Source organism: Hyperolius riggenbachi, chromosome 2, assembly GCF_040937935.1.
Source record: "Hyperolius riggenbachi isolate aHypRig1 chromosome 2, aHypRig1.pri, whole genome shotgun sequence".
In the NCBI taxonomy this organism is placed as follows: domain Eukaryota; kingdom Metazoa; phylum Chordata; class Amphibia; order Anura; family Hyperoliidae; genus Hyperolius; species Hyperolius riggenbachi.
The window spans coordinates 137,417,748-137,445,605 of record NC_090647.1 but is presented as its reverse complement, the minus strand read 5'-3'; the positions used below and the strand labels follow the sequence as shown (position 1 = coordinate 137,445,605).

General features: G+C 43.9%; 1 protein-coding gene across 1 annotated transcript in view; it reads right to left on the bottom strand.

Moving 5' to 3' along the window:
• The window catches only part of STAT6 (signal transducer and activator of transcription 6), a 234,076-nt gene extending 206,672 nt beyond the window's left edge, over window positions 1-27,404 (bottom strand). Inside the window, exon 1 of the mRNA XM_068267474.1 lies at window positions 27,040-27,404. The gene's annotated coding sequence lies outside the window, so the exon portion shown is untranslated. The remainder of the gene's footprint in view (window positions 1-27,039) is intronic.
• Window positions 27,405-27,858: the final 454 nt, after the last annotated feature.

The window sequence follows — 27,858 nt, the reverse complement described above, 5'->3', positions numbered from 1 at the left end:
TTGTATGTTACCGAATGGTTTAGCTGCCCTTAAATAGACTCTGAAGTGAGAATAAAACTCGCTTTTTAGCTTATATTCAGCAGGGGCATGTTTGCCCCTGCTAAAACGCCGCTATCCCGCGGCAGAACAGGCGGTCTTTACCCCCCAAATCCCCCCCAGCAAAATCCACGACCAATTTGGTCGTAGATTTTGCTGCTCTTGGAGGCAGAGCTAATGGCCGCAGCCCTACCTCCATGCGCGTCCATCAGCGGCGGATCTCCGCCTCTCCCCGCCCCTCTCAGTGAAGGAAGACTGAGAGGGGCGGGGAGAGGCGGCGATCAGCGCTGATAGACGCGCTGAGAGGCAGGGCTATAGTCGTTAGCCCTGCCTCAACAGGAAGCGCTCCCCACTCAGCACGGAGGTGATTTGGGGGGTAAAGACCCCCCGTTCTGCCGTGGGATAGCAGCGTTTTAGCAGGGGCAAACATGCCCCTGCTGAATATAAGGTAAAAAGCGAGTTTTATTCTCGCTTCAGACTCTCTTTAACTCGGCAATCTGTCGCCACTCAACTACATTATAATGAAATGGAATGGCGGCATTTACAAATGTCACATGTGCTGGTGACAAGGGCCGGATTTCTGGAAAGGCCACAAACGCCCAGGCCTTGGGCGGCTGCTGCCCTGGGGGGCACCTGTACATGAAAAAGGGGTTGCTTCATATGAAAGGGAGCCTGAAAATGGGGAGCAGCACATGAAACTGATGCCCAAGGGAGGTATTTGTTAAAAAGAGGGGCATGGATGTTCCACATGGAAGAGGGGGCTGCACATGGAGTGGGAGGGGCACTGCTGCACATACTTGGCCTAGGGGCACACAAAGTATAAATCCAGCCTGGCTGGTGACTGACATGTAGTGCTCTTTCCACTTGGATTAGGGAAACTGCATGTAATATCTGGTGAGAGTTGGCGCCTGTAGGAGCCAGAATTCTGGCTGGGGTGTAGGAGACACTTTTTATAACTCAATGACATGCAAATCCATTTATAACGTTTCTGTGATTCGTTAATTTGGGGTTTTAGGTTGATATTCTGTCTCTCTGTAAGAAAAGGAAACTACCATAAAATTACAAACAGTTCATTTATTTACAAGTGGGCAAACTTACAAATAATGATTTCCCTCACCACTGTTCTACCACGGACACAGCCCTGAGCACTTACAGCCACACGTGTACACCAGACAGTTCCGCAGGAAACCACGACTGTCAGACGTCTGTGTGAAGGCTACTTTATTGATTTCACCCACTGAAGCCATCTGAGAAGGCCATTGCAGCCTATCACCTACAATTTCCTGGAGTCTCACATACACTCCAACCCAGTGTGGTGTTTACTGATGGTACGATAGCTTTTCTCTGCTTCTCATCCTGTGAGCAGCATCAGCATAAGTTACATGTGTGTGTTCTGATACACAATAACATCTGTAAAGTGTCTTTCTCCCATAGGACTCTAAGCGCATATGCGTCAGATCAATACATCGTTTCAGGGCTCGTTCACATCTAGGGCATTTTTGGCCTTTTTTCAAGCGCAGGCGATTTTGAAAATCGCCCACAAAACGCTTGTGCAGTGATTCTCTATGAGAAGGTTCATATCAGTGTCTTTCGTCTGCCTTGCGCTCCGCAAAGCGGTGCCTGTACCGGAAGGTATAGGAAGAGCACTAAACGCTCACAAAATCGCATTATGCGGCGTTTGCATTTTTCAAGAATAAATACTTGTATTTATTCTTTCCCGGGTCAAAGAGTTCACTTCCTGACCAATGTCAGGAAGTGACAAAATAGAATCGCTCTGCAGAAGCGCTTACAAAAGCGCTTTGCACAAAATCTTAGCATTGGAGCGCCGGGAGGGGAAATAAAAAGGCTACAAAAAAAATAAAATCGCTGCCGTCAGCAATTTCGATTTTAGATGCGAACCAAGCCTCAGGGTGGACCGTGTAACAGAGGAAATAGCCAGGTGTTTGTAAATGCCAGACTATACAGGTGGCTTTTTATTTTGGACTTAATTGCTTCCAGGGATGGAGTTGTTTTGAGTGGGTGTGGCAAGGAGTTCCAAAGTGTAGGGGCAGCATGACAGAAGGCTCTAAAGCAGGGGTCAGAACCTTTTTGGCTGAGAGAGCCATAAACGCCACATATTTTAAATGTAATTCTGTGAGAGCCATACAATATGTTTCAAAACGGCACAGTGCGCAGCAGAGGGCTATCGTCCCTATTACCATCATGGTGATGTGTATAGAGTTGATGCTCTGGGCAGCGGAAGTGTCAGACATGTCTTCAGCTTCTCTTGGGTTTCAGCAACATCAGCAATTTCCCCGAGAGTCAGACAGGAGAAATACCGACTAACAGCTTGTACAATTAGCTAGCTGACTTGGGTATTGATTCACTTTGTAAGACAAGATCCCCGCACTTTGGCCCAATTGGCTGCCTGTCAAGTGACAGGCAGCTTATTGGGCCAATGAAAGTGCGAGGATCTCGTCCTACAAAGTCACTGGACCTGACAGGATACAGAGTGGGACAATTGGAGCAGCTGTTAGTTTTTGGGGGAGCGCGAGTAAGTTAGTAGTGCACTCTAAAGCAATAGTGTGCCTACTTTGAAAATGTTACTTGCGCTGCCACACTAAGCTGTGCTGCTTGAGCAGTGTAGCTTAGTGAATCAACCCCTTACTGATTTGTATGTGAGCCAGATGTAGCAATCAAAAGAGCCACATCTGGCTCCCGAGCCATAGGTTCCCTACCGCTGCTCAAAAGGTTTTGAGAAGCTCTCTGGAGGTGACCACGTTATTAGAGCCTTTTGATTTAAGATTGTGAGAGCTGTGATGCAATTTCAACAAATCCTTCAGGTATTCAGGACCCAAATTGTGTTAAGATTTGCTTGTTGGGCAACTGTACCCGACACCCACTGCCACCGATCACGCTACTGATAGCGAATTATATTCTTTTTTTTCTTTTTTTTTTAATTTCTTTTTTTTTCTTCAAACTCAGCTATCCCCACCGGGTTATATCCTGATTGTCTTAAGGCAAAAGCCTTATATGTTAGGTACTGTTTGCATCATTGTTTGAGAAAAAAGAAAAAAGGATATAACACAGTACCATTACAAAAATTAGTGAACGATTAACCTGCGCCTCCCCACACCTCCCCTTATACCACCACCCCTCTCCCCATACTACCCCATACACCCAATATTCATAATCCAACCATACTTCACATTCATACCCCAAGTAGGCTAGGTTATATTAGGCCACGGTCACAATGGTCCCTTATGCCATTTTGTCTCGGTATTTCGGCTAGTCGCCAGTCTCCCTCCTCCCTAACCCGTACTTGATGGTCCCGCCTATATGACCGCAAGGGGGGAGTAACCCCTTAGGTTACCCCAGATTTCTCTTATAAATTTATATTGGTTTGAAGTAATTTCTGGTGTCGGGGTATTTGATCTTTCGTATAAGTTTTCCATTCCCCTAAACCATTCTAAGAAAAGGAGGCGGCCCGGACTCTTCCAGTTTTTAGCTATTATTTTCCGGATATATAGGGTACCCACTGTTATCAGAAAAGTGCCTTCCTTAGTCTCCTCCTGTTCTGTTATACCAAAAATCGCATTAATTTTGGATATATTAAAGTTGGTGTGTACCTGTTGTTTACCAAATTCTATAAATTCATTCCACAGGGGAGTGACAGACGGGCAGCTCCACCACATATGAACTTCTGATCCCCCTGTCAACCCGCATCGCCAGCATGTGGACCCCATCCTTGGATAAAAATGTTTTGCCCTTTCGGGCGTTAGATACCATCTAGATACCACTTTATATTGCATCCACTGTAAATCTGAGTCCGGGCTACCCCATATAGCAGACCAAATAGCTGGCCATTTCTCCCCCAGGGGTGTATTTATGATAGTCTCCCATTTTTTACAGTACGGAGGGAGATCACATTGGTCAGTGGTTTTTAAGAAGTCGTATAATAGTGACATTATTTTAGGTGGTCTATTATTAAGTAGAAGAAGTTTCTCAAATAGATTCAAATCACTCCTAATAGGTGTCTTTTTGTTCATATATTTTTTTATTTGGGTAAGCCACCAGGGTGTATTCTTTCCTTTGTCCCCCTATCATACCAGTAATGCCCAGGGATTTGTTTCCATAAATATGTACTAAACGAGTATCAATATTTACACCATTCTTGGAGAACCACAATGCTGAGGATGCCTGGATTATCTCTTAAGGATGTCAGGAGGGAAAGACCACCCCCAGTTAGCCATTCCTTTATTAGGTTATATAGGACTCTCAGTGTGGGCTTTATTAAGGGGTGGGATGATATACTCCATAACCTGTGAATATACATAGAATGGCATGCAAATATCATGTCCATATTTAGTTCATTTTTTTCAAATAATGTCCATAATTTTTTACCTGAACTCGTAGAGTGTTCTATTTTCCAGTCCACTATTCTTGTTAAATGTATACACTTATAGTAAGATAAAATATCTGGGGCCGGCATCCCACCCCTTGCTTTATCTCTACCAATTATGTTATAGCTAATTCTATGAGATGATCTAGCCCAGATAAAATCCTGGAAGAGTCTGTTCCACCCCCTGAACCATGTGCTGGGGAGGACAATCGGAACACACTGCATAAGGAATATTATTTTGGGCAAAATACACATCTTTATTATTGCTATTCTGCCCAGTGGATTAAAGTAAGGCCGATCCCATCCATTTAGTTTTTTTTTTTCTCTCTTCCATTAGATTTTTATAATTTTGATCATATATTTTGTCTACGTTACCGCCCAGCTTAATCCCCAAGTACTTAATTACTTTTCCCCAAGCAAAGTTATTATATTCCTGGATCTTTTTCCTTGTTTCTATCGCGTAGCCTAGATCGAGGATTATACTTTTTTCCATATTGATTTTAAAATTTGAACTTGCCCCAAAGCTGCTTAAAATTTGTTTGCATCTATATAGGGACATTACTGGGTCTCTTAGTGTCAACAGGAGGTCATCAGCATAAGCCAGTGCTTTAATCTCTTCGGTACCTACTGTTATACATTTTAATTTTTTATCGTTTTGAATACAAAGGCTATCATTCATGAACAGGCTGTCGGTAAAGAGAATTAGTGCGGGAAAACACCGCTGGCGAATTTTTAGACTTCTGGGTGGGCATTCATAAAGATGTATCCATGTGCGGAAGCAGTGCGGAGATTCCCCGAGCTAAGCTGGCGGTAGGCAGGCGGAGACACGGAAGCTGCAGTTGATACATTTCTCCGTGTTCCGCTCTGCTGCAGCTGCCTGGAAGGTCTGTGTGTCTCCATTAACTTACATTGGTATCGCCACATCAGAGGGAGCGGTACTTCCCGACCTCACACCGCTTGCGGTGATCTTCATGAATGAACATTTTGCTACATTTGTACCGATAATCACCGCACAAGGCGGTGATTTATCACTCTGCTCGGTAGTGTCATTTTTCCATGCGGAAAGAGGCTTTATGAATGCTGACTTTGCCGAGTGGTCGGTAAAGTCAGCTGTTTTAAGCATTTCCGCATGCGGAAATGCTTTATGAATGATAGCCAAAGTAGTAGGGGCTCGAGACATAGGTTAAAGAGTCCGGGTGAAAGAGGGCATCCCTGTCGTACCCCGTTCAAAATCGGGAAGGCTTTGGAGGCAGAAGAGTTGATTATCAATTGAGCATTTAAATTATTGTACAGCTTCTTAATTCTTTCTATAAAGAGGGGACCTATGCCAAAGTTTTTTAAGCAATTAAATATAAATTCATGCGGGATACGATCGAACGCTTTTTCTGCGTCGATCGCTATGAGGACTGTTTCTTCTCTATTAACTTTACAGTTATGAATAATATTAATTGCTGTATATATATTTTCCTGAAGGTGCCTATTTTTCCTAAAGCCCGTTTGCTGTTTCCCCAGTAATACCTCCAAGGCCTCCTCTACTCTATGAGCCAGTATGCTCGAGTATAATTTAACATCGGTATTTATTAGGGATATTGGCCTAAAACTTGCACAACGTTCTGCCTCCTTGCCTTCCTTTGGTATAAGAGTAATAAGAGCATTATTAGTGGAGTCTGAGAAGGTATGGTCATATTGCATGCTATTTACCATTCTGCAAAAAAGAGGTGCCAATTCTTTAGAGAAGCATTTATAGAATTCTGTGCAAAATCCGTCCGCACCCGGACTCTTTCCCTTTGAGCCCTTAACAGAGGCTTCAATAAATTCTGCTTCTACAACTGGTTCCTCCAGAATATAGCTAAGGTCTGTGCAAGTTAGCGGAAATTGATTTTAATTGTGTTTTTTCACAAAGTGTCATTTTCCGCTAACTTGTGACAAAAAATTAAATCTTCTATGAACTCACCATACTCCTAACAGAATTTTTCTAAAATGGGGTCATTTGTGGGGTTCCTATACTACCCTGGCATTTTAGGGGCCCTAAACCGTGAGGAGTAGTCTTGAAACCAAATGTCGCAAAATGACCTGTGAAATCCTAAAGGTACTCATTGGACTTTGGGCCCCTTAGCGCACTTAGGGTGCAAAAAAGTGCCACACATGTGGTACCACCATACTCAGGAGAAGTAGTATAATGTGTTTTGTGGTGTATTTTTACACATACAGATGCTGGGTGGGAGAAATATCTCTGTAAATGACAATTGTTTTTTTACACACAATTGTCCATTTACAGAGAGATTTCTCCCACCCAGCATGGGTATGTGTAAAAATACACCCCAAAACACATTATACTACTTCTTCTGAGTACGGCGATACCACGTGTGACACTTTTTTGCAACCTAGGTGCGCTAAGGGGCCTAACGTCCTATTCACAGGTCATTTTGAGGCATTTGGATTCTAGACTACTCCTCACGGTTTAGGGCCCCTAAAATGCCAGGGCAGAATAGGAACCCTACAAGTGACCCCATTTTAGAAAGAAGACACCCCAAGGTATTCTGTTAGGAGTATGGTGAGTTCATAGAAGATTTTATTTTTTGTCACAAGTTAGTGAAAAATGACACTTTGTGAAAAAAACAATGAAAATAGGTTTCCGCTAACTGTTAAAAAAAAAAAAAAAAATCTTCTATGAACACGTCATACACCTAACAGAATACCTTGGGGTGTCTTTTTTCTAAAATTGGGTCACTTGTGGGGTTCCTATACTGCCCTGGCATTTTACGGGCCCAAAACCGTGAGTAGTCTGGAAACCAAATTTCTCAAAATGACTGTTCAGGGGTATAAGCATCTGCAAATTTTGATGACAGGTGGTCTATGAGGGGGCAAATTTTGTGGAACCGGTCATAAGCAGGGTGGCCTCTTAGATGACAGGTTGTATTGGGCCTGATCTGATGGATAGGGGGGTGACAGGAGGTGATTGATGGGTGTCTCAGGGGGTGGTTAGAGGGGAATATAGATGCAATCAATGCACTGGGGAGGTGATCGGAAGGGGGTCTGAGGGTTTGGCCGAGTGATCAAGAGCCCACACGGGGCAAATTAAGGCCTGATCTGATGGGTAGGTGTGCTAGGGGGTGACAGGTGGTGACAGGAGGTGATTGATGGGTGTCTCAAGGTGTGATTAGAGGGGGGAAATAGATGCAAGCAATGCAATGGCGAGGTGATCAGGGCTGGGGTCTGAGGGCGTTCTGAGGGTGTGGGCGGGTGATTGGGTGCCCTAGGGGCAGATAGGGGTCTAATCTGATGGGTATCAGTGACAGGGGCTGATTGATGGGTGATCAGTGGGTGATTAGATAGCAGAAAAGATGTAAACAATGTACTTTGGAGGTGATCTGAGGGCAGGTCTGGGGCAATCTGATGGTGTGGATGGGTGATCAGATTGCCCGCAAGGGGCCGGTTAGGGGCTGATTGATGGGTGGCAGTGACAGGGGGTGATTGATGGGTGGCAGTGACAGGGGGTGATTGATGGGTGATTGATAGGTGATTGACAGGTGATCAGTGGGTTATTACAGGGAAGAACAGATGTAAAAAATGCACTGGCAAATTGATAAGGGGGGGTCTGAGGGCAATCTGAGCGTGTGGGGCGGGTGATTGGGTGCCCGCAAGGGGCAGATTAGGGTCTAATCTGATGGGTAACAGTGACAGGTGGTGATAGGGGGTGATTGATGGGTGATTGATGGGTAATTAGTGGGTGTTTAGGGTAGAGAACAGATGTAAACACTGCACTTGGGAGGTGATCTGACGTCGGATCTGCGGGCGATCTATTGGTGTGGGTGGGTGATCAGATTGCCCGCAAGGGGCAGGTTAGGGGCTGATTGATGGGTGGCAGTGACAGGGGGTGATTGATGGGTGATTGACAGGTGATCAGTGGGTTATTACAGGGGGGATAGAGGCATACAGTACACAGGGGGGGGGGGTCTGGGGAGAATCTGAGGGGTGGGGGGGTGATCAGGAGGGAGCAGGGGCAGTTTAGGGTTAAAAAAAATTGCATTGACAGAAAGTGACAGGGAGTGATTGATGGGTGATTAGGGGGGTAATTGGGTGCTAACAGTGGTCTGGGGGGTGGGCAGCGGGGGGGTCTGAGGGGTGCAGTGGGCGATCAGGGGGCAGGGGGGGCTGGAAATCAGTGTGCTTGGGTGCAGACTAGGGTGGCTGCAGCCAGCCCTGGTGGTCCCTCGGACACTAGGACAACCAGGGCAGGAGGCAGCCTGTATAATAGGCTTTGTGTACATTACAAAGCCTATTATACATACATGCAGCGGCGATCCGGGTGATAGTAACCCGCCGGCACTTCCGAACGGCCGGCGGGTTACAGCGCGAGGGGGGCGGAGCCAGTCGCTGGCGGCTGATCGCGTCACGAATGACGCGATCGCCGCATAACCACGCCTGCCGCCGCCGCCTCCGCCGATGGGCGTATTGCAGTCATTTAGGCCCAGTCTTTGCCGCCGCCCATCGGCTGGGGGCGGTCGGCAAGTGGTTAATGACATGCAATGCTAGGAAGATATCAATGACATACAGACATTACCAATTACAAGCAAGCAATACTAATGGGCAGATATTAATGATGTGAAGATACTACCAATAATAGAAAGATAACACTAATGATAGGCAGATATTAACCACTTCCCTACCACAGGTTATTTCCCCTTAAAAACCAGAGCAATGTTCACATATCACGCTCCTCCCATTCATTCGCCAATAACTTCATCAATACTTATCACACCTAAATCGTTTCTTTGGGTGGTACATTTTGATAGGAATTCATTATTTCTGACAGGAAGTCATTATTTCTGTACTTCTACTGTAGCTAAATCCCACACATTTTATTTTCCCATTTGTCCTAGTTATTACAACACTAGACCTAAGGCCCATTACAATAGCAGGCGCTAGGCTTCTCCCCTCACAACCTCCCTCCCCTGTTGCCGCCACCGCATCGCCTGCATATGCGCGTACATGGCCGCAAAGCATGCTGAAACGCGCACCGCAACGCGTACCTGCCGCATGGGCAGTAAGCCAAACGCACAGACACTGGGACAAACGAGGACGCAGGGACACAGGCGATTATTATAGAGGATATTACTTATGTCTCTAGTAAAATGTATGGTTACAATATTTTATTTGGAAATAAAGTTGTACTGTATTTAGTGTGTGTTAGTTTATACTATATCACTAATTACAAACCCTTATTTGCAAAAATAACAATAATATACCCTCATGTCATGCACATTAAAAAAGCTGAATCCCTACATTAACTATTTATGGTTTGTTTTTGTTTTTTTTAAATGTTGTCACTTTGTTTTGTTTCCTTTACAAGTGTTTTATTTTGGTACATGGGGGATGAATAGAACACATGTTCCCATTCATAGAGCATTGCTTGGAGGCGCATATGTGCTTGCGCAGGGGGGCAAAAACAAGGAAGTGTGTATATACAGGATCTTCTCAAAAAATTAGCATACTGTGATAAAGTTCATTATTTTCTGTAATGTACTGATAAACATTAGACTTTCATATATTTTAGATTCAAATACACACAACTGAAGTAGTTCAAGCCTTTTATTGTTTTAATATTGATGATTTTGGCATACATCTCATGAAAACCCAAAATTCCTATCTCAAAAAATTAGCATATTTCATCCGACCAATTAAAGAAAAGTGTTTTTAAAACAAAAAAAAGTCAACCTTCAAATAATTATGTTCAGTTATGCACTCAATACTTGGTCGGGAAACCTTTTGCAGAAATGACTGCTTCAATGCGGCGTGGCATGGAGGCAATCAGCCTGTGGCACTGCTCAGGTGTTATGGAGGCCCAGGATGCTTCGATAGCGGCCTTAAGCTCATCCAGAGTGTTGGGTCTTGCGTCTCTCAACTTTCTCTTCACAATGTCCCACAGATTCTCTATGGGGTTAAGGTCAGGAGAGTTTGCAGGTCAACTGAGCACAGTAATACCATGGTCAGTAAACCATTTACCAGTGGTTTTGGCACTGTGAGAAGGTGCCAGGTCGTGCTGAAAAATGAAATCTTCATCTCCATAAAGCTTTTCAGCAGATGGAAGCATGAACCCACTTTTGAACCAGAAACAGCGGCAGAAGCGCCTGACCTGGGCTACAGAGAAGCAGCACTGGACTGTTGCTCAGTGGTCCAAAGTACTTTTTTCGGATGAAAGCAACTTTTACATGTCATTCGGAAATCAAGGTGCCAGAGTCTGGAGGAAGACTGGGGAGAGGGAGATGCCAAAATGCCTGAAGTCCAGTGTCAAGTACCCACAGTCATTGATGGTCTGGGGTGCCATGTCAGCTGCTGGTGTTGGTCCACTGTGTTTATCAAGGGAAGGGTCAATGTAGCTAGCTATCAGGAGATTTTGGAGCACTTCAAGCTTCCATCTGCTGAAAAGCTTTATGGAGATGAAGATTTCATTTTTCAGCACGACCTGGCACCTGCTCACAGTGCCAAAACCACTGGTAAATGGTTTACTGACCATGGTATTACTGTGCTCAATTGGCCTGCCAACTCTCCTGACCTGAACCCCATAGAGAATCTGTGGGATATTGTGAAGAGAAAGTTGAGAGACGCAAGACCCAACACTCTGGATGAGCTTAAGGCCGCTACCGAAGCATCCCGGGCCTCCATAACACCTGAGCAGTGCCACAGGCTGATTGCCTCCATGCCACGCTGCATTGAAGCAGTCATTTCTGCAAAAGGTTTCCCGACCAAGTATTGAGTGCATAACTGAACATAATTATTTGAAGGTTGACTTTTTTTTGTTTTAAAAACACTTTTCTTTTATTGGTCGGATGAAATATGCTAATTTTTTGAGATTGGAATTTGGGGTTTTCATGAGCTGTATGCCAAAATCATCAATATTAAAACAATAAAAGGCTTGAACTACTTCAGTTGTGTGTAATGAATCTAAAATATATAAAAGTCTAATGTTTATCAGTACATTACAGAAAATAATGAACTTTATCACAATATGCTAATTTTTTGAGAAGATCCTGTATATGCCCCTGATCCTGAAGTTAAGTTTTTAGTTGTATTACGCTGCAGGGATCTGCAAGTGGTTAATTACATGTGTATAGTACAGTATCAACAACAAGCAGATTGTCATATCATGTACATGGGCAGAAAATATCATCAGTGTTTACCCTATAAGTAAAGACTAGATATATCATCAAAAACAGAACATCCAATATATCTCATATTTTAAAACAGAGTTTTATCCTATTGGCAAGACATCCAAATGAATCAAATAAGTTATAGCTCAGAAAGCATCAACAATCCAACCAGACAGTAAACAAATGCACAAGTCCTTCTAAATTCACATACATCCAATAAGTCGAATAATAGTTCATTGGACATTACATCACTGGTCTGCCTTAAGGTGGCCACACACGATACAATAAAATGATCCAGATAATAAAATGCCAGATATTTTTCTTCAATCTTTCTAAAGATTGTATGGTGTGTGTTATATTGTCAATTTATTAATATACACACCCTAGCAATTTTGTCAGAGTTTCCAATCATTTTTATCACAATTGGGGAAACATTGAACATAAGTGTGTGGTACATTGGTCAGATTTTTGAAATGTTACAATCAGTCAGAAAAAATTGATTGCAATTCTTAAATTGAACAGATATTTTAAAAATTGCATGGTGTGTGGCCACCTTAAGTTATCTGGATATTGTATAACTCCTGGTCAATCTGGACATACGGCACACTTGCAGTCCAAGAATGTCACTGCTGCCAATGGGATGTGGCAAGATAAAACAAGTAATTGCAAACAAATAGGGTACAGTATGCCAGTGCTTCACACTGTTGCTGTATGTAACCACACTGGCTATACAACTCTAAAGGTGGCCATACACTGGTCGATTTGCCATTAGATCGACCAGCTGACAGATCCCTATCTGATCGAATCTGATCAGAGAGGGATCGTATGGCTGCCTTTACTGCAAACAGATTGTGAATCGATTTCAGCCTGAAACCGATCACAATCTGTTGAGCTGCTCCTGCTGCCTGTGCCCCCCCCCCCCCCCGTATACATTACCTGAAGCTGGCTCCCGGGCGTCTTCTCCACGCTGCACCGCACCGCTCTGTTCCGGCTCCATCCCGGCGCTTCCTGTGTCACTCCGTGACCAGGAAGTTCAAATAGAGCGCCCTCTATTTGAACTTCCTGGTCACTGCAGTGACACAGGAAGCGCCGGGATGGAGCCGGAACAGAGCGGTGCAGCGCGGAGAAGACGCCCGGGAGCCAGCGTCAGGTAATGTATACCTGATCGGATCGGCCGCCGCTAGCGACGCGCACCCTACCCGCGGGCGATCGAGGGTAATTTCCCGCACGGCGCGATCGACGGACCGATTTCGGGAGGAAATCGGATCGGCGGGTGCGTTTAGCGCGAGCGATTGGCAGCAGATTCGATCCCAGGATCGAATCTGCTGTCGAAACGGCCGCGAATCGGGCCAGTGTATGGCCACCTTAAGGACATAGTCACATCTCTGTGTTGTAATGGACCCGTCAGATGAAATCTGATCTGATTACTATGTCACACACTAGACATAGATGTATAATAGATTTCAGCATGAAATGAAGATTAGGAAAAAACAGATTGCATCATTATTGGGCACTTTCAGACTGTGTTAATGTGGTGACTTTCGTTTTCTTAGAAGAGATAAGCAGGTTTTCCATGATTTGTGCTGGCCTGTTCTAACATTTGCATTGGCCAAATGCATACCTCCCAACATTTTGAGATGAGAAAGAGGGACACTTAAGCCACGCCCCTGCCACACCCCTTATCATGCCCCGTCACACCCCTAGTCACGCATACCATAAAGATTTCCTAAGAAAAATATGTGGTTTTACAATTCAAACCACACTGGTCCTATCTATCCTGCTTCATTTTCCTTCATATTAACAATTTAAAATTAGTAATATATCAATTTAAAGTATCTCCACAGTATATGTAGCCAGGTGTATAGGTGTCCCCAGTAGATATAGCCAGGTGTATAGGTCTCCCCAGTATATGCAGCCAGATATAATAATAATAATAATAATAATAATAATAATAATAATCTGAACATTTGTATAGCGCTTTTCTCCTGTCGGACTCAAAGCGCTCAAGAGCTGCAGCCACTGGGACGCGCTCAAGAGGCCACCCTGCAATGTTAGGGAGTCTTGCCTTGAACTCCTTACTGAATAGGTACTTGACCTAGCCAGGATTCGAACCCTGGTCTCCCATGTCAAAGGCAGAGCCCTTAACCAGTACTCTATCCAGCCACCAGTACTCTATCCAGCCAGATGTATAGGTCTCTCCAGTATATATAGCTAGGTGTATAGGTCTCCCCAGTATATGCAGCCAGGTGTATAGGTCTTCCCAGTATATGCAGCCAGGTGTATAGGTCTCCCCAGTATATGCAGCCAGGTGTATAGGTCTCCCCAGTATATGCAGCCAAATGTATAGGTCTCCCCAGTATATACAGCTAGGTGTATAGGTCTCCCCAGTATATGTAGCTAGGTGTATAGGTCTCCCCAGTATATGTAGCTAGGTGTATTGGTCTCCCCAGTATATGCAGCCAGGTGTATAGGTCTCCCCAGTATATGCAGCCAGGTGTATAGGTGCCCCCAGTATATGCAGCCAGGTGTATAGGTCTCCCCAGTATATGTTGCCAGGTGTATTGGTGTCCCCAGTATAGCCAGGTGTATAGGTGCCCCCAGTATATGCAGCCAGGTGTATAGGTCTCCCCAGTATATGCAGCCAGGTGTATAGGTGCCCCCAGTATATGCAGCCAGGTGTATAGGTGCCCCCAGTATATGCAGCCAGGTGTATAGGTGCCCCCAGTATATGCAGCCAGGTGTATAGGTGCCCCCAGTATATGTAGCCAGGTGTGTTGGTGTCCCCAGTATAGCCAGGTGTATAGGTGCCCCCAGGAAGGGAGGCAGCCAGTGAAAGGGAGCTGGTGGCAAAGCGGCGGAGAAGGGGGGAAGTCCCCCCCCCCCCCTTAACTCACCTTGGTGCTCCCTTTCCTGGCTCTCCCTTCCGGATCAATGTGTCCCCTCCGATGGCTCAGCGGCAGAGTGATAGCGGGCGGAGAGGACTTACCGATGTCCTTCCAGCCGGCAGAGGGAGCTGTGATCTGTGCGCCGCTAGTCTGGTCTTGAGTAGACCAGACTTGCGGCGCACAGATCACAGCTCTCTCCTTCGGCTGCGTAACAGCGGTAAGTCCTCCCCGCCCGCTGTCAGCCGCTGCGCCATCAGGGGACACATTAATCCGGAAGGGAGAGCCAGGAAAGGGAGCACCAAGGTGAGGGAAGGGGGGGGGAGACTTCCCCCCTTCTCCGCCGCTTTGCCACCAGCTCCCTTTCACTGGCTGCCTCCCTTCCTGCGCAAACAACAGTCCGCCCCTGCGTCTGACCCCCCAGCCAGCCGGGACACTGGGGGGTCATAGCGGGATAGCCCTCCCAAATCGTGCAAGTCCCGACGAAAACGGGACGGTTGGGGACTATGGCCAAATGAACTTCAAAAAGGTAGGGGGTGGGGACAAGAGTATGCCTAGGTAGATTCAAAAATGTAAAAGTCTTGAACTGTAGGGGTCTCACAATTTCTCCCATTACAGTATGAATCTGTAAGTGGCCCAGGCCGCCCTACATTCATTTTTGCCATGGGCCCCTTTTTACCTAAAACTATCATGCTGATTTCTGTGCTGTGAGAAGGGAGGAAGAGGGAGGCGGGGCGTGCACTTGCACACTGACAGCTCTGCTCTCTCAGCTGTGGCATGGCTGCAGCACGATGTGTGGCCCCTACTAACCAGTGCCCAGAGCACATAACTCTGCGCTACACCACAGACTCCCCTCTGCATTACAGCTCTTTCACATATGTTTATGTCCCCTTGAGCAACTTTTTAATGGAACCTTTCCATGCACATTTATGTTTTCATCCCACTCTCAATTACATTACAATGCAGGGGATTTCCATGTGAAAACAACATACTCCACTTTTAAAGGGATCCAAGCAGCTCTTGGCTTCAAATAGCTGCAAGGGCTGCCATTGTTCAGAAGCTCACTCCCCTGCTATTTTACAACTGCTAAATATAGGCTAGGTGTGAAATTCTTCAACTGCAACTGATGTTTTCTGTTTGAAGTACAATGAGGGTTTGTTTGTGGTCAATTAAGTCTAAAGAGGTGATTTCTTATCTGTCTTCCACCATCTCCTGCTCAGGGACCTCAGGTCCTTTGCAGATGGCCAAAGTGGCTAATTTAACCCTTAGATGTAAAAAAATGAGGTAAGATTAAAGTTTTTTTTAATAATAAACCACATTTTTAGAATGCATTTTTAATTTGCTATAGAGCTGCCCTGGGTGTTAAAAATGATGCTCGGTTCAATACAAGTGTGAAAGAAATTATGGCTTTCTATGAAATACTGCATATGATTTGTTTCTACATAACACATGCTCAATGAGGTGAAGAAGAATCCTAGAGTGTCAGCTAAAGACTTACAAAAGTCTCTGGCATATGCTAGCATCCTGTCAGGCCTGTAGGAATATCCACCCACGAATCAGCTCCAATGCTCAGGGTTGCCACCTCATCCCTTTAAATACAGGCACATATGAATTATACAGGTTCTGGGGCTACTCACACATAATCAGTGCCTAAACTGCATCTAACTAGCCACAAGGCATGTATAATTCATATGTGGCGGTATTTAAAGGGAAGAGGTGGCAACCCTACCAATGCCCCAATCTACCTCCACATGCTTCACCCTATGTAGCATGTCCCCATTTGAACGGGAGGTGAGGAGACAACACCTACCCGACTTCAGTTACACCCAGGCCTTTAGTGTGCAAGGTATTGGAGCTAAATGCAGGGTGAGCGAATAAACTTCCAGGCCAAACAAGGATTCAGAGTTAGCAAAGTCCAGTAACAGTCCAGGGTCATACACGGGTGATCAGATATGTTGCAGTATAGGAGGGCTAGGCAAAGAGAGGTCAAAAACGTATCCGAGGTGAAAACCAGGCAGCAAACAGTCGTAACGATAATCCAGGCAAGAGGTCGGTTCAGGCTGCAGGCAAGGAAGGTCCAGTAACAGGCAGAGGTCAAAATCCAGGTAATACAATACAACAAGACAGCGCAGTACAGAACACCCAGCAACCAGCAAGCTAGAGCTAACACGGGCCGCATGCCAGTGTCACAGCAAGGTTTAAATACTGACAGCATCCAATCAGTGGCCGGTCACATGCACACAACAGCCAATCACACGCAGGAATTAATCTTGTTTAAAGGGAACCTGAAGCGAGCAAAATTATTTTAAATAAACATGACGTAGCTGCAAATGAATATTTCATACTTACCTCACTGTCAGTTCCTCTCAGAAGCTCACCATTTTCTTCTTACAGTGAGCCCTTCCAGTTCTGACAATATTTTGTCAGAACTGAAATATACCAGTTGCTGTCAGTTATATATCAGCAGTTGTCTTTTAGAACTGAATGTGCAAGGTAATGTCCATGTTTCCCTATGGCTCAGGTGGGTGATATTACAGTTTAACAGTGTGCTAACCAGGAAGCTGTTATGAGGTAATGGCCATTTTAAAATGGAGGAGGCCCTTAGACAGAGCCTGTCATGCAGGGGATTTCCATGTGAATACAACATAATCCACTTTTAAATACACAATATAGGTGTGAAAATGTAAACTAGTGTGAAAGAAATGATGGCTATCTATGAAAAACTGCATATGGTTTGTTTCTACACAACACATGTAGCGTGAAAAGTAACCTTTTAAGACAAACTGTCCCCGAGTGCTATAGCATCTGCTATGGCCACAACCCCTTCCCCCAAATCTCTCACATGACATGTTTTAGCACAAACACTTTTTGGGCAAAAGCCCCTACTCCAGCTCTATGAGGTAGGTAAGAGAAAAATCATAGGAGTTTTCGGGGAAGGGGGGGGGGGGGATATTTATAATACAATGCTAACAGTGGGAGCGGATTCATAAAAGAACATCATTAGTCATGCTTCCTTAATATAAACAATATAATGCAGATAGAGGATGCAGATGTTGCAGCTGGGGCCCAGAACCGGAGGGCCCTTCTCAGGCCCAGAATGTAAGGCCCCTTACATATTCATCAGTTAGTGTAATAGCTCATTGGTGATAGCAGCAGCCACCACTCTATGCTTAGGCCCATCGTGGCCCTTCCAAAAGTCCAGCCCTGTAGACTAGATGTTAGATGCCAATAATGAATATCAAAAGCAACAAAAACCTCTATAAAACTAGGGAAAATCTGATTGTATAAACCAATCGAACAGTAGAGCTTAAGGTGGCCACACATAATATAATAAAATGATTACATTCTCCAGTGTTTTTTTCTTCTTTTTTTCATCAAAATGATCAGTTGAACAGGAAAAAGTAAAAGTTGTATTTTTTTTGAGTGCAAAATGTGATCAAATAGTCCAGTTTTTTCTATATACCTACTGTAAGTCAAACTGGAGTGATGGAAAATTATTAATTTCTGGATTTACTGACACAAACAATTTTTTTTCATAGTTTTCAATATTTTTTCCCAGTAATGATCTGATCTTCATCTAAGTCACAACAATAGACAATCACAGTCTGCTTAAAATAATACCACACAAATAATTAAATGTTTCTCTGTTTTTATTGAATACACCATGTAAACATTCACAGTGCAGGTGGAAAAGGTATGTGAACCCCTAGACTAATGATATCTCCAAGCAGAGCCGGGACAAGGTCCTCCAGCACCCAAGGCTGAGACACCAAAGTGCGCCCCTCCATCCCTCCCACCCCAGCCGTCACACACTGATTGCTATTAGACAAAGAGGGCCGCAGGGCCCACAACCTCCCCAACACCTTAATATAGTTATCTGGCTTGCAGTCACTGCTATGTATCCCCTTTTCTTATTTCTTTCTGCTTCATACACAATTAGGAATGACAGCTGAATGAATTGTGCGCCCCCTCCTACACTGCGCCTTGAGGCTGGAGCCTCTCCAGCCTATGCCTCAGCCCGGCCCTGTCTCCAAGAGCTAATTAGAGTGAGGTGTCAGCCAGCTGGAGTCCAATCAATGAGATGAGATTGGAGGTGTTGGTTACTGCTGCCCTGTCCTATAAAGAACACACACCAGTTTTGGGTTTGCTTTTCCCAAGAAGCATCGCCTGATGTGAATGATGCCTTGCACAAAAGTGCTCCCAGAAGACGTACGATTAAGAATTGTTGACTTGCATAAAGCCGGAAAGGGTTAAAAGTATCTCCAAAAGCCTGGCTGTTCATCAGTCCATGGTAAGACAAATTGGTTTCATTTCAATAAGGTTATCTCCTGTCTTTAAAGGGAAGGTTCAGGGAGGGTGGTTAAAAAATAAAAATCAATTTCCACTTACCTGGGGCTTCCTCCAGCCCGTGGCAGGCAGGAGGTGCCCTCGCCGCCGCTCCGCAGGCTCCCGGTGGTCTCCGGTGGCCGACCCGACCTGGCCAGGCCGGCTGCCAGGTCGGGCTCTTCTGCGCTCCAAGGCCCGGCACTTCTGCGTCCCACGCCGGCGCGCTGACGTCATCGGACGTCCTCCGGGCTGTACTGCGCAAGTCACCCTCCCTGAACCTTCCCTTTAATAACGTTTCTAGAGTTATCACCATGGTGATAAGGCATGTAGTATTCAGGAAACGTTTTACCTCAGGCAAACCTAAAGTTAACTCTTCTGTCTTTAAGTTAAGGAGAAATCTCTAAAGTACTCTTCAATCCTTAAAATATAATTCCAGGCTGTTAATTAACTGCATGTGAAAATAACTGCAGAAGAGGTAAAGTGAACCTCCGGACTAAAAATCTACTCAGCAGAACTGAAAAGGCTTGGTGTTTCTTTAACAGATTCACAGCATCAGAACTTTGTTTTTCTTACCAAAGCATCATTTTTAGCTGCATTTTTAGCTAAGCTCCACCCATCAAAGAAAAAAAGCCCGGGCTTTTTTTCCTTGATGCTGTGCAGAGCATGATGGAATTTCCTATGTTGCTATTCACATTGCCTAGCAACTGGGAGAGGTGATCAGCACACAGGACAGTTGGAACTGTGTCTCATGCTCCCTGTCACCTCCTTTCAACCAAAAAGATGTCTGCCATCATGAAATCAAATATTTGCCTCTTCTTTTAAAACAGTGTGGGTAAGAGATTATATTACCTATTTTAATTAACATAACTAATGTAACTTAATGACAGTATGTTTGTTTAAGCTGGAGTTCCTCTTTAAGGACTGAAGTGATAAGATAACTCTCTCACTGTGAAAACTTATCTCTACACCTTAATAAGGCAAGATCGATGTGTGGAGATAAGTTTTCTCTTGCCTTGTTATCTCTAGCATGATTTTAGTGAATTGAGGCCAATGGCCGCAATTCGCTAAAGCCCCATAAGCACACTCAACAGCGGTCTTTTAGGCTCTCACAACTATACTTGTGAAACACCTAAAAAAAATCTCTTGCTATTGTTCAAGCAGCTGATAAGACTGATAAGAAGTCAATCCAAATGTTGAATTGACTTCTTATCAGTCTTATCAGCTGCTTGAACAATAGCAAGACATTTTTTTTAGGTGTTTCACAAGAAAAGTTGTGAGAGCCTAAAAGACCTCTGTTCAGTGTGTGTATGGGGCTTAAGATCATGCTGGAGATAATTCATGCTGGAGATAAGGCAAGAGAAAACTTACCTCCACACATCAATCTTGCTTTATTAAAGTGTAGAGATAAGTTTTCACTGTGAGACAGTTATCTTATCACTTCAGTCCTTAAGTTACCTCCTCTGTAATTATTTTCACATGCAGTTAATTAACAGCCTATCTTTAACTTTAGAATTCTGTAGTTATGTTAAGGATTGAAGAGTTAAAGCGGATCCGAGATGAAAAACTATAACAAGTAACTTGTCTATATATCTTATCTAAAGTTTAGATAGTTTACACAGCAAATCTAGCTGCAAACAGCTTTAATAGAATATGATTATGTCTTCCTGTGATACAATGACAGCAGCCATGTTGTTTGTAGACAGTACACAGAGGCAGGCTTATCTGTATCTTGAGCAAAAAAAATGAATCCCTGCCCCCCTCCTCCTCCCTCCTGCTTCTACTCCCCCTAGGAGTGGCCATCCTGTAAAGATGGCTGCAAGATCACAGCGCAGAATGCTCAATGAGGTGAAGAAGAATCCTAGAGTGTTAGATAAAGACTCACAAAAGTCTCTGGCATATGCTAAGATCCCTGTTAGCAAATCTATGATACGTAAAACACTAAAAAAGAATGGAGTTCATGAGAGGATACCACAGAGGAAGCCATTGCTGTCCTCCAAAAAATTGCTGCACATTTAAAGTTTGCAAAAGAGCCTGGATGTTCCACAGCAGTACTGGCAAAATATTCTGTGGACAGATGAAAGTTGAGTTGTTTGGAAGAAACACACAACACTATGTGTGGAGAAAAAGAGGCACAGCACACCAACATCAAAACCTCATCCCAACTGTTAAGTATAGTGGTGGGGCATCATGGTTTGAGACTGCTTTGCTGCGTCAGGGCCTGGACAGATTGCTATCATTGAAGAAAAAATGAATTCCCAAGTTTATTGAGACATATTGCAGGAAAACATAAGGCCATCTGTCCAACAGCTGAAGCTCAGCAGAAGATTGATGTAGCAACAGGACAATGAACCAAAGTATAGAAGTAAATCAACAACAGAATGGCTTAAACAGAAGAAAATACGCCTTGTGGAGTGGCCCAGTCAGAGTCCTGACCTCAACTGATTGAGATGCTGTGACATGACCTCAAGAAAACTATTTACACCAGCCATCCCAAGAATATTGGTGTACTGAAATAGTTCTGTAAACATTTAATTACTTGCGGGGTATTCGTTTAAGCAGACTGTGACTGTCTATTGTTGTGGCTTAGATGAAGATCAGATCACATTTTATGACCAACTAGCTGATGACCCGGCGTTGCTCGGGTATGTATTTGGCTGGTGTTGGCCCCACCCACTTGTTCTAACCATAACACACAAACACTCAATGGCCAAGTTTTTGAGCTTTGGGGTGTATGGCATCAATATTTTGTATATTCCCTTAGAAATTAAACAAATCAGATTAGCGGTTTGTGACTCCACCCCTCTCCAGCACTTGAACCCCAGTCACCCAGTGACCAACTGTAGCAGGTTTGAGGCATCTGCTATTAAGAGTGTAAAAATGGCAGCAATTTAAATATTCCCCTTGAAAATCAACAGGTGAATTTTGATTGGCTATTATAGGCTCCACCCACTTCCATGAATATTAATCTCAGTCACCCAGTGACTTTGCAAAGTTTGAGTGGGCAAAGTTTGAGAACCCTGCCATTAACAGTGTAAGAAGGCCTGCAGTTTATATTTTCCCAGTGAAATTTGCTTTTGGCTCTGCCCACTTTCCGTAACCTGGACACGCAGTCACTCAATGACCAAGTTTGTGAGCTTTGGCGTCCTTGGCATCAATTTGTATTTTGCCAATGAAAAAAAACAAATCTGATTGGCTGTTTGTGGCTCGACCCCCTTTTCTGAATTTGAACCCCAGTGACCGAATGATCAACTGTACCAGGTTTGAGGCTTGTGCCATTAACAGTGCAAGAATGGCAGCAATTTTAATATTCCCCTTGAAAATCAACAGGTGAATTGTTATTGGCTTTTTTAGGCTCCACCCACTTTTTTGAATATTAATCCCAGTCACCCAGTAACCAACAGTGCAAAATTTGAGAACCCTGCCATTAAGGCTACGTTCACATTATGAAACGCAGATGGCCGTGCGTTCGGAATGCAACGCGTATAAACGCATGCCATCTGCGTTTCTATGCAATGCGTGGCTGATCCCATTCACTTTTAGTGAATGGGTGAGCCGCGCGTTTTGGGAAAAAATGCGTGCAGCATGCGTTTCTGGACCGCACTGGTCCGGAACACATGCAGTGTAAACATCAGACAGTGCAGTCTATGCACTGTCTGATGTTGTGCGTGTCGGCCTCCCGCATGCGTTGCTGAAATCCAGACGGCAACGCATGCAGTGTGAACAGGGCCTCACATTGAAGAAGGGCTGCAGTTTACATTTTCCCAGGGAAATCTGTTTTTTACTCCACTAAGTTTTTGTAACCTTGACACACAGTTACTCAATGACCAAGTTTGCGAGTTTTCGGGTTCCTGGCATCAAAAATTGTGTGAATGGAAGCAGTTTATCCAGCAAAGAAATCTGATTGGCTGTTTGTGGCTCCGCCCCTTTAGTGAATTTGTACCCCAGTCACTTAATGACGTAATGACTGTAGAAGGTTTGAGGCCTGTGCCATTAACAGTGTAAGAATGGCAGCAGTTTCAATATTCCCCTTGAAAATCAATAGGTGAATTTTGATTGGCTGTTGTAGGCTCCACCTACTTTTCTGAATATTAATCACAGTCACCCAGTGACCAACTGCGTCAAGTTTGAGAACCCTGGCATTTACAGTGTAAGAATGGCTGCAGTTTATATTTTCACATGTAAAAAGTTAGTTGTTTTTGGCTCCGTCCACTGTTTCTAACCTTAACATACAGTCACTCAATGACCAAATTTATGAGCTTTGGGGTCCTTTGCATCAATAAGTTGCATTTTCTATTGAAATTAAACAAATTTGATTGGCTGTTTATAGCCCCCCTTTTCAGAATTTAAACCCCAGTCACCCAGTGACTGACTGTACCAGATTTGAAGCACCTGCTTCAAAATTGTGTAAGAAAGGCAGCAATGTAAATATTCCCCTTGAAAATCAATAGGTGAATTTTGATAGGCTGTTGTAGGCTCCACCTACTTTCCTGAATATCAATCCTAGTCATCCAGTGAAAAACTGTCAAGTTTGAAAACTCTACCAATAACAGAATGGCTGAAATCAATCTAACAAATCTGATTGACTATTTGTGGCTCCACCCCCTTTGGTGAATTTTGACCCCAGTCGCCCAATGACTGACTGTATCAGGTTTGAGGCCTTTGCTATTAACATTGTAAGAATGGTAGCAATGTACATATTCCCCTTGAAAATCAATAGGTGAATTTTGATTGGCTGTTGTAGGCTCCACCCACTTTCTGAATATTAATCCCAGTCACCCAGTGGCCAACTGTGTCAAGTTTGGGAACCCTGCCATTAACAGTGAAAGAATGGTTGCAGTTTCTATTTTTCCATGTAAAAAATGTAGTTATTGGCACCGCCCACTTTTTCTAACCTTGACATACAGTCACTCAATTACCAAGTTTATGAGCTTTGGGGTCCTTGGTATCAATAATTTCTGTATTCCCATTGAAATTACACAAATGTGATTGGCTGTTTGTGGCTCCACCCCTTTCTGATTTTGAACCCCAGTCACCCAGTGACCAACTGTACCAGGTTTGAGACCTCTGCCATTAACAGTGTAAGAATGACAGCAATTTAAATATTCCCCTTGAAAATCAACAGGTGAATTTTGATTGGCTGTTGTAGGCTCCACCTATTTTCCTGAATATTAATCCCAGTCACCCAGTGACCAACTGCAAAGTTTGAGAACCCTGCCATTGCCAGTGTAAGAATGGCTGCAGTTTACATTTTCACAGTAAACTGTGTTTTTGGCTCCACCCACTTTTCGTAACCTTGACACACAGTCACTCAATGACCAAGTTTGTGAGCTTTCAGGTTCCTGGCATCAAAAATTTGTGAAAGGAAGCAGTTTATCCACCAAGGAAATCTGATTGGCTGTTTGTGGCCCCACCCCTTTAGAGATTTGGGACCCCAGTCACCCAATGACTGACTGTAGCAAGTTTGAAGCCTCTGCCATTAACAGTGTAAGAACGGCAGCAGTTTCAATATTCCCCTGGAAAATCAATAGGTGGATTTTGATTGGCTGTTGTAAGCTCCACCCACTTTCCTGAATATTAATCCCAGTCACCCAGTGGCCAAGTGTGGCAAGTTTTAAAACTCTGCGATAAACTGTCTAAGAATGACCGCAGTTTACATTTTCCCATTGAAAATAAATGGCTGAAATTTGATTGGCTGTTTTATGCTGCGACCACTTTTCCTGGATTTGTAACCTCCATCACCAAGTGACCAACTGTGCCAAGTGTGGGGACTCTGGCTTGATTACTGTGAGAATGGCAGCCTTTTACATTTTTACATTCTGCATACCAAGTTTCGTTCAAATTGGTCAAGGTGTTTTCGAGTGATCGCGGCACATACATACACACACACATCCGATTTTATATATATAGATTTGTGCAGAAATCCATATAATTCCAAAGAGTTCACATACTTTTTATTGCTACTGTAAATGCTCAATTTGTACAAATAAACACTCAAAACTTTGGATGTGTATCAACATATACCTAGCACCTATTGCCCACCACTTACCTGTCCGGACGAGGCGGCTGGTATGTACTGATGCCGTCATGCATCCTGGCACATCTGGTTGGGTTCTTTAACATGGGGGTCTGGTGATGTGCACTTTTGGGCAACGTGAGTGGTGGCAGAGACGCTGGTGCGATGCTATACGTATGCGCGCCCGAGGGTCTGCCTTTTTGTGCATAATTTATGGTTTCAGGAGTGCATCTGTCCACGGATTTGTGTATGGGTATTGTGTCATCACGTATGGGTGTGCGCGTCATTGCGTGTGTCCGTTCACATCATCGCACATTCCTGCATGTTCCTGCCAAACGGCCTATTTAAGTCTGGAGAATGCCACTCTCCAGTGCCGTTGTATGGCAGCTAGTGTGAGCGAGCGTTCCTGTGACATGATCTACCTTTTTCTTGTTCCATGCTGTTGCTGACCTTGGCCCCTCTGACTTCCCGATCTGTTGCCGACCTCTGCTTAGTACGACTGCCCTATTTGTTACAGGCCTCTGCCCATCTGAGAACCCGATCTGATACCGATCAACTACCAGCTCTAGAACTATATTTGTTGCTGACATCTGCCTGTCTAAGGAACCGATCCATTGCTGAACCTTTGCCTGTGGTTACTCCAGCCTGGTATCTGAGTTATGTTATTGCACCACCAGACTCAGCCTTTTGGAGCGCTTCAGTTTCTCATCGGTCACTCTCTTCGGCATCATGCCAATGGTCCTGTTAGTGCTCCTGCCCCATATTAGCTGCTGGTCCCAGTAAACCACTCCAGGGTCCTCAGCTGGTAAGCTGCAAGAGGTGCTGTTCTCAGCACTTCGGTCTTCAGCCCTCAAGGCACGTAACACCTATTGACCCATCATTAATTATAGAATTACTAGCAGAGAAATCGGCATTGCTTGGATATGTAATTGGTTGTTGTTGTCTCCGCCTACTTTTTTTATCCTTGACACACAGTCACTGGTTGTTGTAAGCTCCACTCACTTTCCTGAATATTAATCCTAATCACCAAGCGACCAACTGTGCCAAGTTTGAGAACCAAGTCTAAGAATCGCTGCAGTTTACTATTTTACCATTTAAAATGAATGGCTGAAATGTTATGCTCTTTAATGGCTTTTATGAAATGTAATGGTTATTTTATGCCTCGCCCACTTTCAGGTGGCGTGAGACCTCCAGAATATATCTTACCAGATAGTAAGGAATCTGTATATCAAGTTTCAGCACATGCATACATACACATCCGATTTTATATATATATATATATAGATAACAAGGAACCTGCAGTGAGAGGTAATTGGAGGATGCCATATTTATTTCCTTTTAAACATTACAGTTGCCTGCCTAGCAGTCCTGCAAATCTCTTTGGCTGCAATAAGTTGAATCACGCACCTGAAACATGCATGCAGCTAAAGCAGTCAGACTTCGGTCAGAAACATCTGATCTGCATGCTTGTTCAGGGTCTATGGCTATGAGTATTAGAGGCAGGAGATCAACAGGACAGTAAGGCAATCTGTATTGTTTAAAAGGAAATTAATGTCTGCCTCCACAAACCTTTCAGATCAGGTGTGCGTCAAAGGGAACCTGAACTAAGAGGTATATGGAGGCTGCCATATTTATTTCCTTTTAAACAATACAAGTTGCCTGGCAGTCCTGTTGATCTCCTTGGCTGCAGTAGTGTTTGAATCACACACCTGAAACAAGTTTGCAGCTAATCTAGTCAGATTTTTGTCAGAAATTTCTGAAACTTTTGATCTGCATGCTTGCTCAGGGTCTATGGCCAAAAGTGTTAGAAGCAGAGGATCAGCAGGGCAGCCAGGCAACTGGTATGGTTTAAAAATAAATAAATATGTCAGCCCCCGTATTACTATTATTCTTTAATTAGTTGATCTTCTGGAGCTCTCTTGAGAAAGTCACAAATTACATTTGTTATCTAGAGATATCCCCTGTACACAAACCTGTCTAGGCAACAATGGAAAACAATTCACCTGAGAAGCCATTACTAATTCACTGAGCAAACAGACATTTTACTTTCCAGCTAGTGTCACCAGATAAAACAACCGCTCTTCCAGGAACGCTGGACGTATATCTCTCAGTCTAAAGACCTCCTCAATGGTCTTTAACTGTGACATTCAAGGAATAGGCAAACTAACTGCAACCGACACAGCAGTGGTAAAGTATAGGATAATCAGTAAATAACCCACTGGAGAAGATTATACTGCAGGTCACACTTACCTCCCCCACACTAGCAGCTTTCCTGTTTCAGCTTTCAGTTTCTCCCCAGCCACACGCTGGTTTATATGAAGTACGCCACTCCAAAGTTCCAATGTTCAGATTCAGGAATATTAATATCCAATCAAAGATCGATAACAAGACCCTCATTAGAAACAGAAAATGATAACACAAAGCAATCCCTCCTCTGTTTCCTCACGGCTCGAAAATCTCGCTCTGCTGTCTGCTACGTAATTTTGCCTTCTTGTTTTCACTTCCTTATAAAGAACAGAAAGTTGGCTTGCAGCCTTCATTTCTTTCTCTTGTTTTTTTTTTTTTTTTTGCTTTTTGCTTAGGCCCAACCCTAAAATTGCACAAATTTCCTCTCTGTGAAGGTCTGCTGGGAAATAACTCCTATCCTATGTCTCGCCCAACAGTTTTATGGCGAGAGAACAACTGTAAGCAGCTCTTTCAGTGAGGAAATGTTCTGTTAAATAATGAAATACGACTCACACCTCCTAAGGCTGTAACTGGTTAGTCATTTTGAAATGCTGTAGGTATTTCTCAAGCTTTGAAGTCTGTATTTTTAGACCAAAAGTTTGCATAACCCAGGGGGCACTTTATTTGGGATAAGGGGGGTACTTGGACTGGTCATAATCAATTTATTTTAAGTTAAGAGATGAAAAAAATGATAAATCCAATATACTGTAAATAAACCTGAATTCAATATAGAAAGTATTTAAAGATTATTATTAATATTATTATTATTTTATATATATTGATATAATATAGCACCAGCATCTTCCGTGGTGGTGCACAACAGCATGCAGGGTATAACAACAT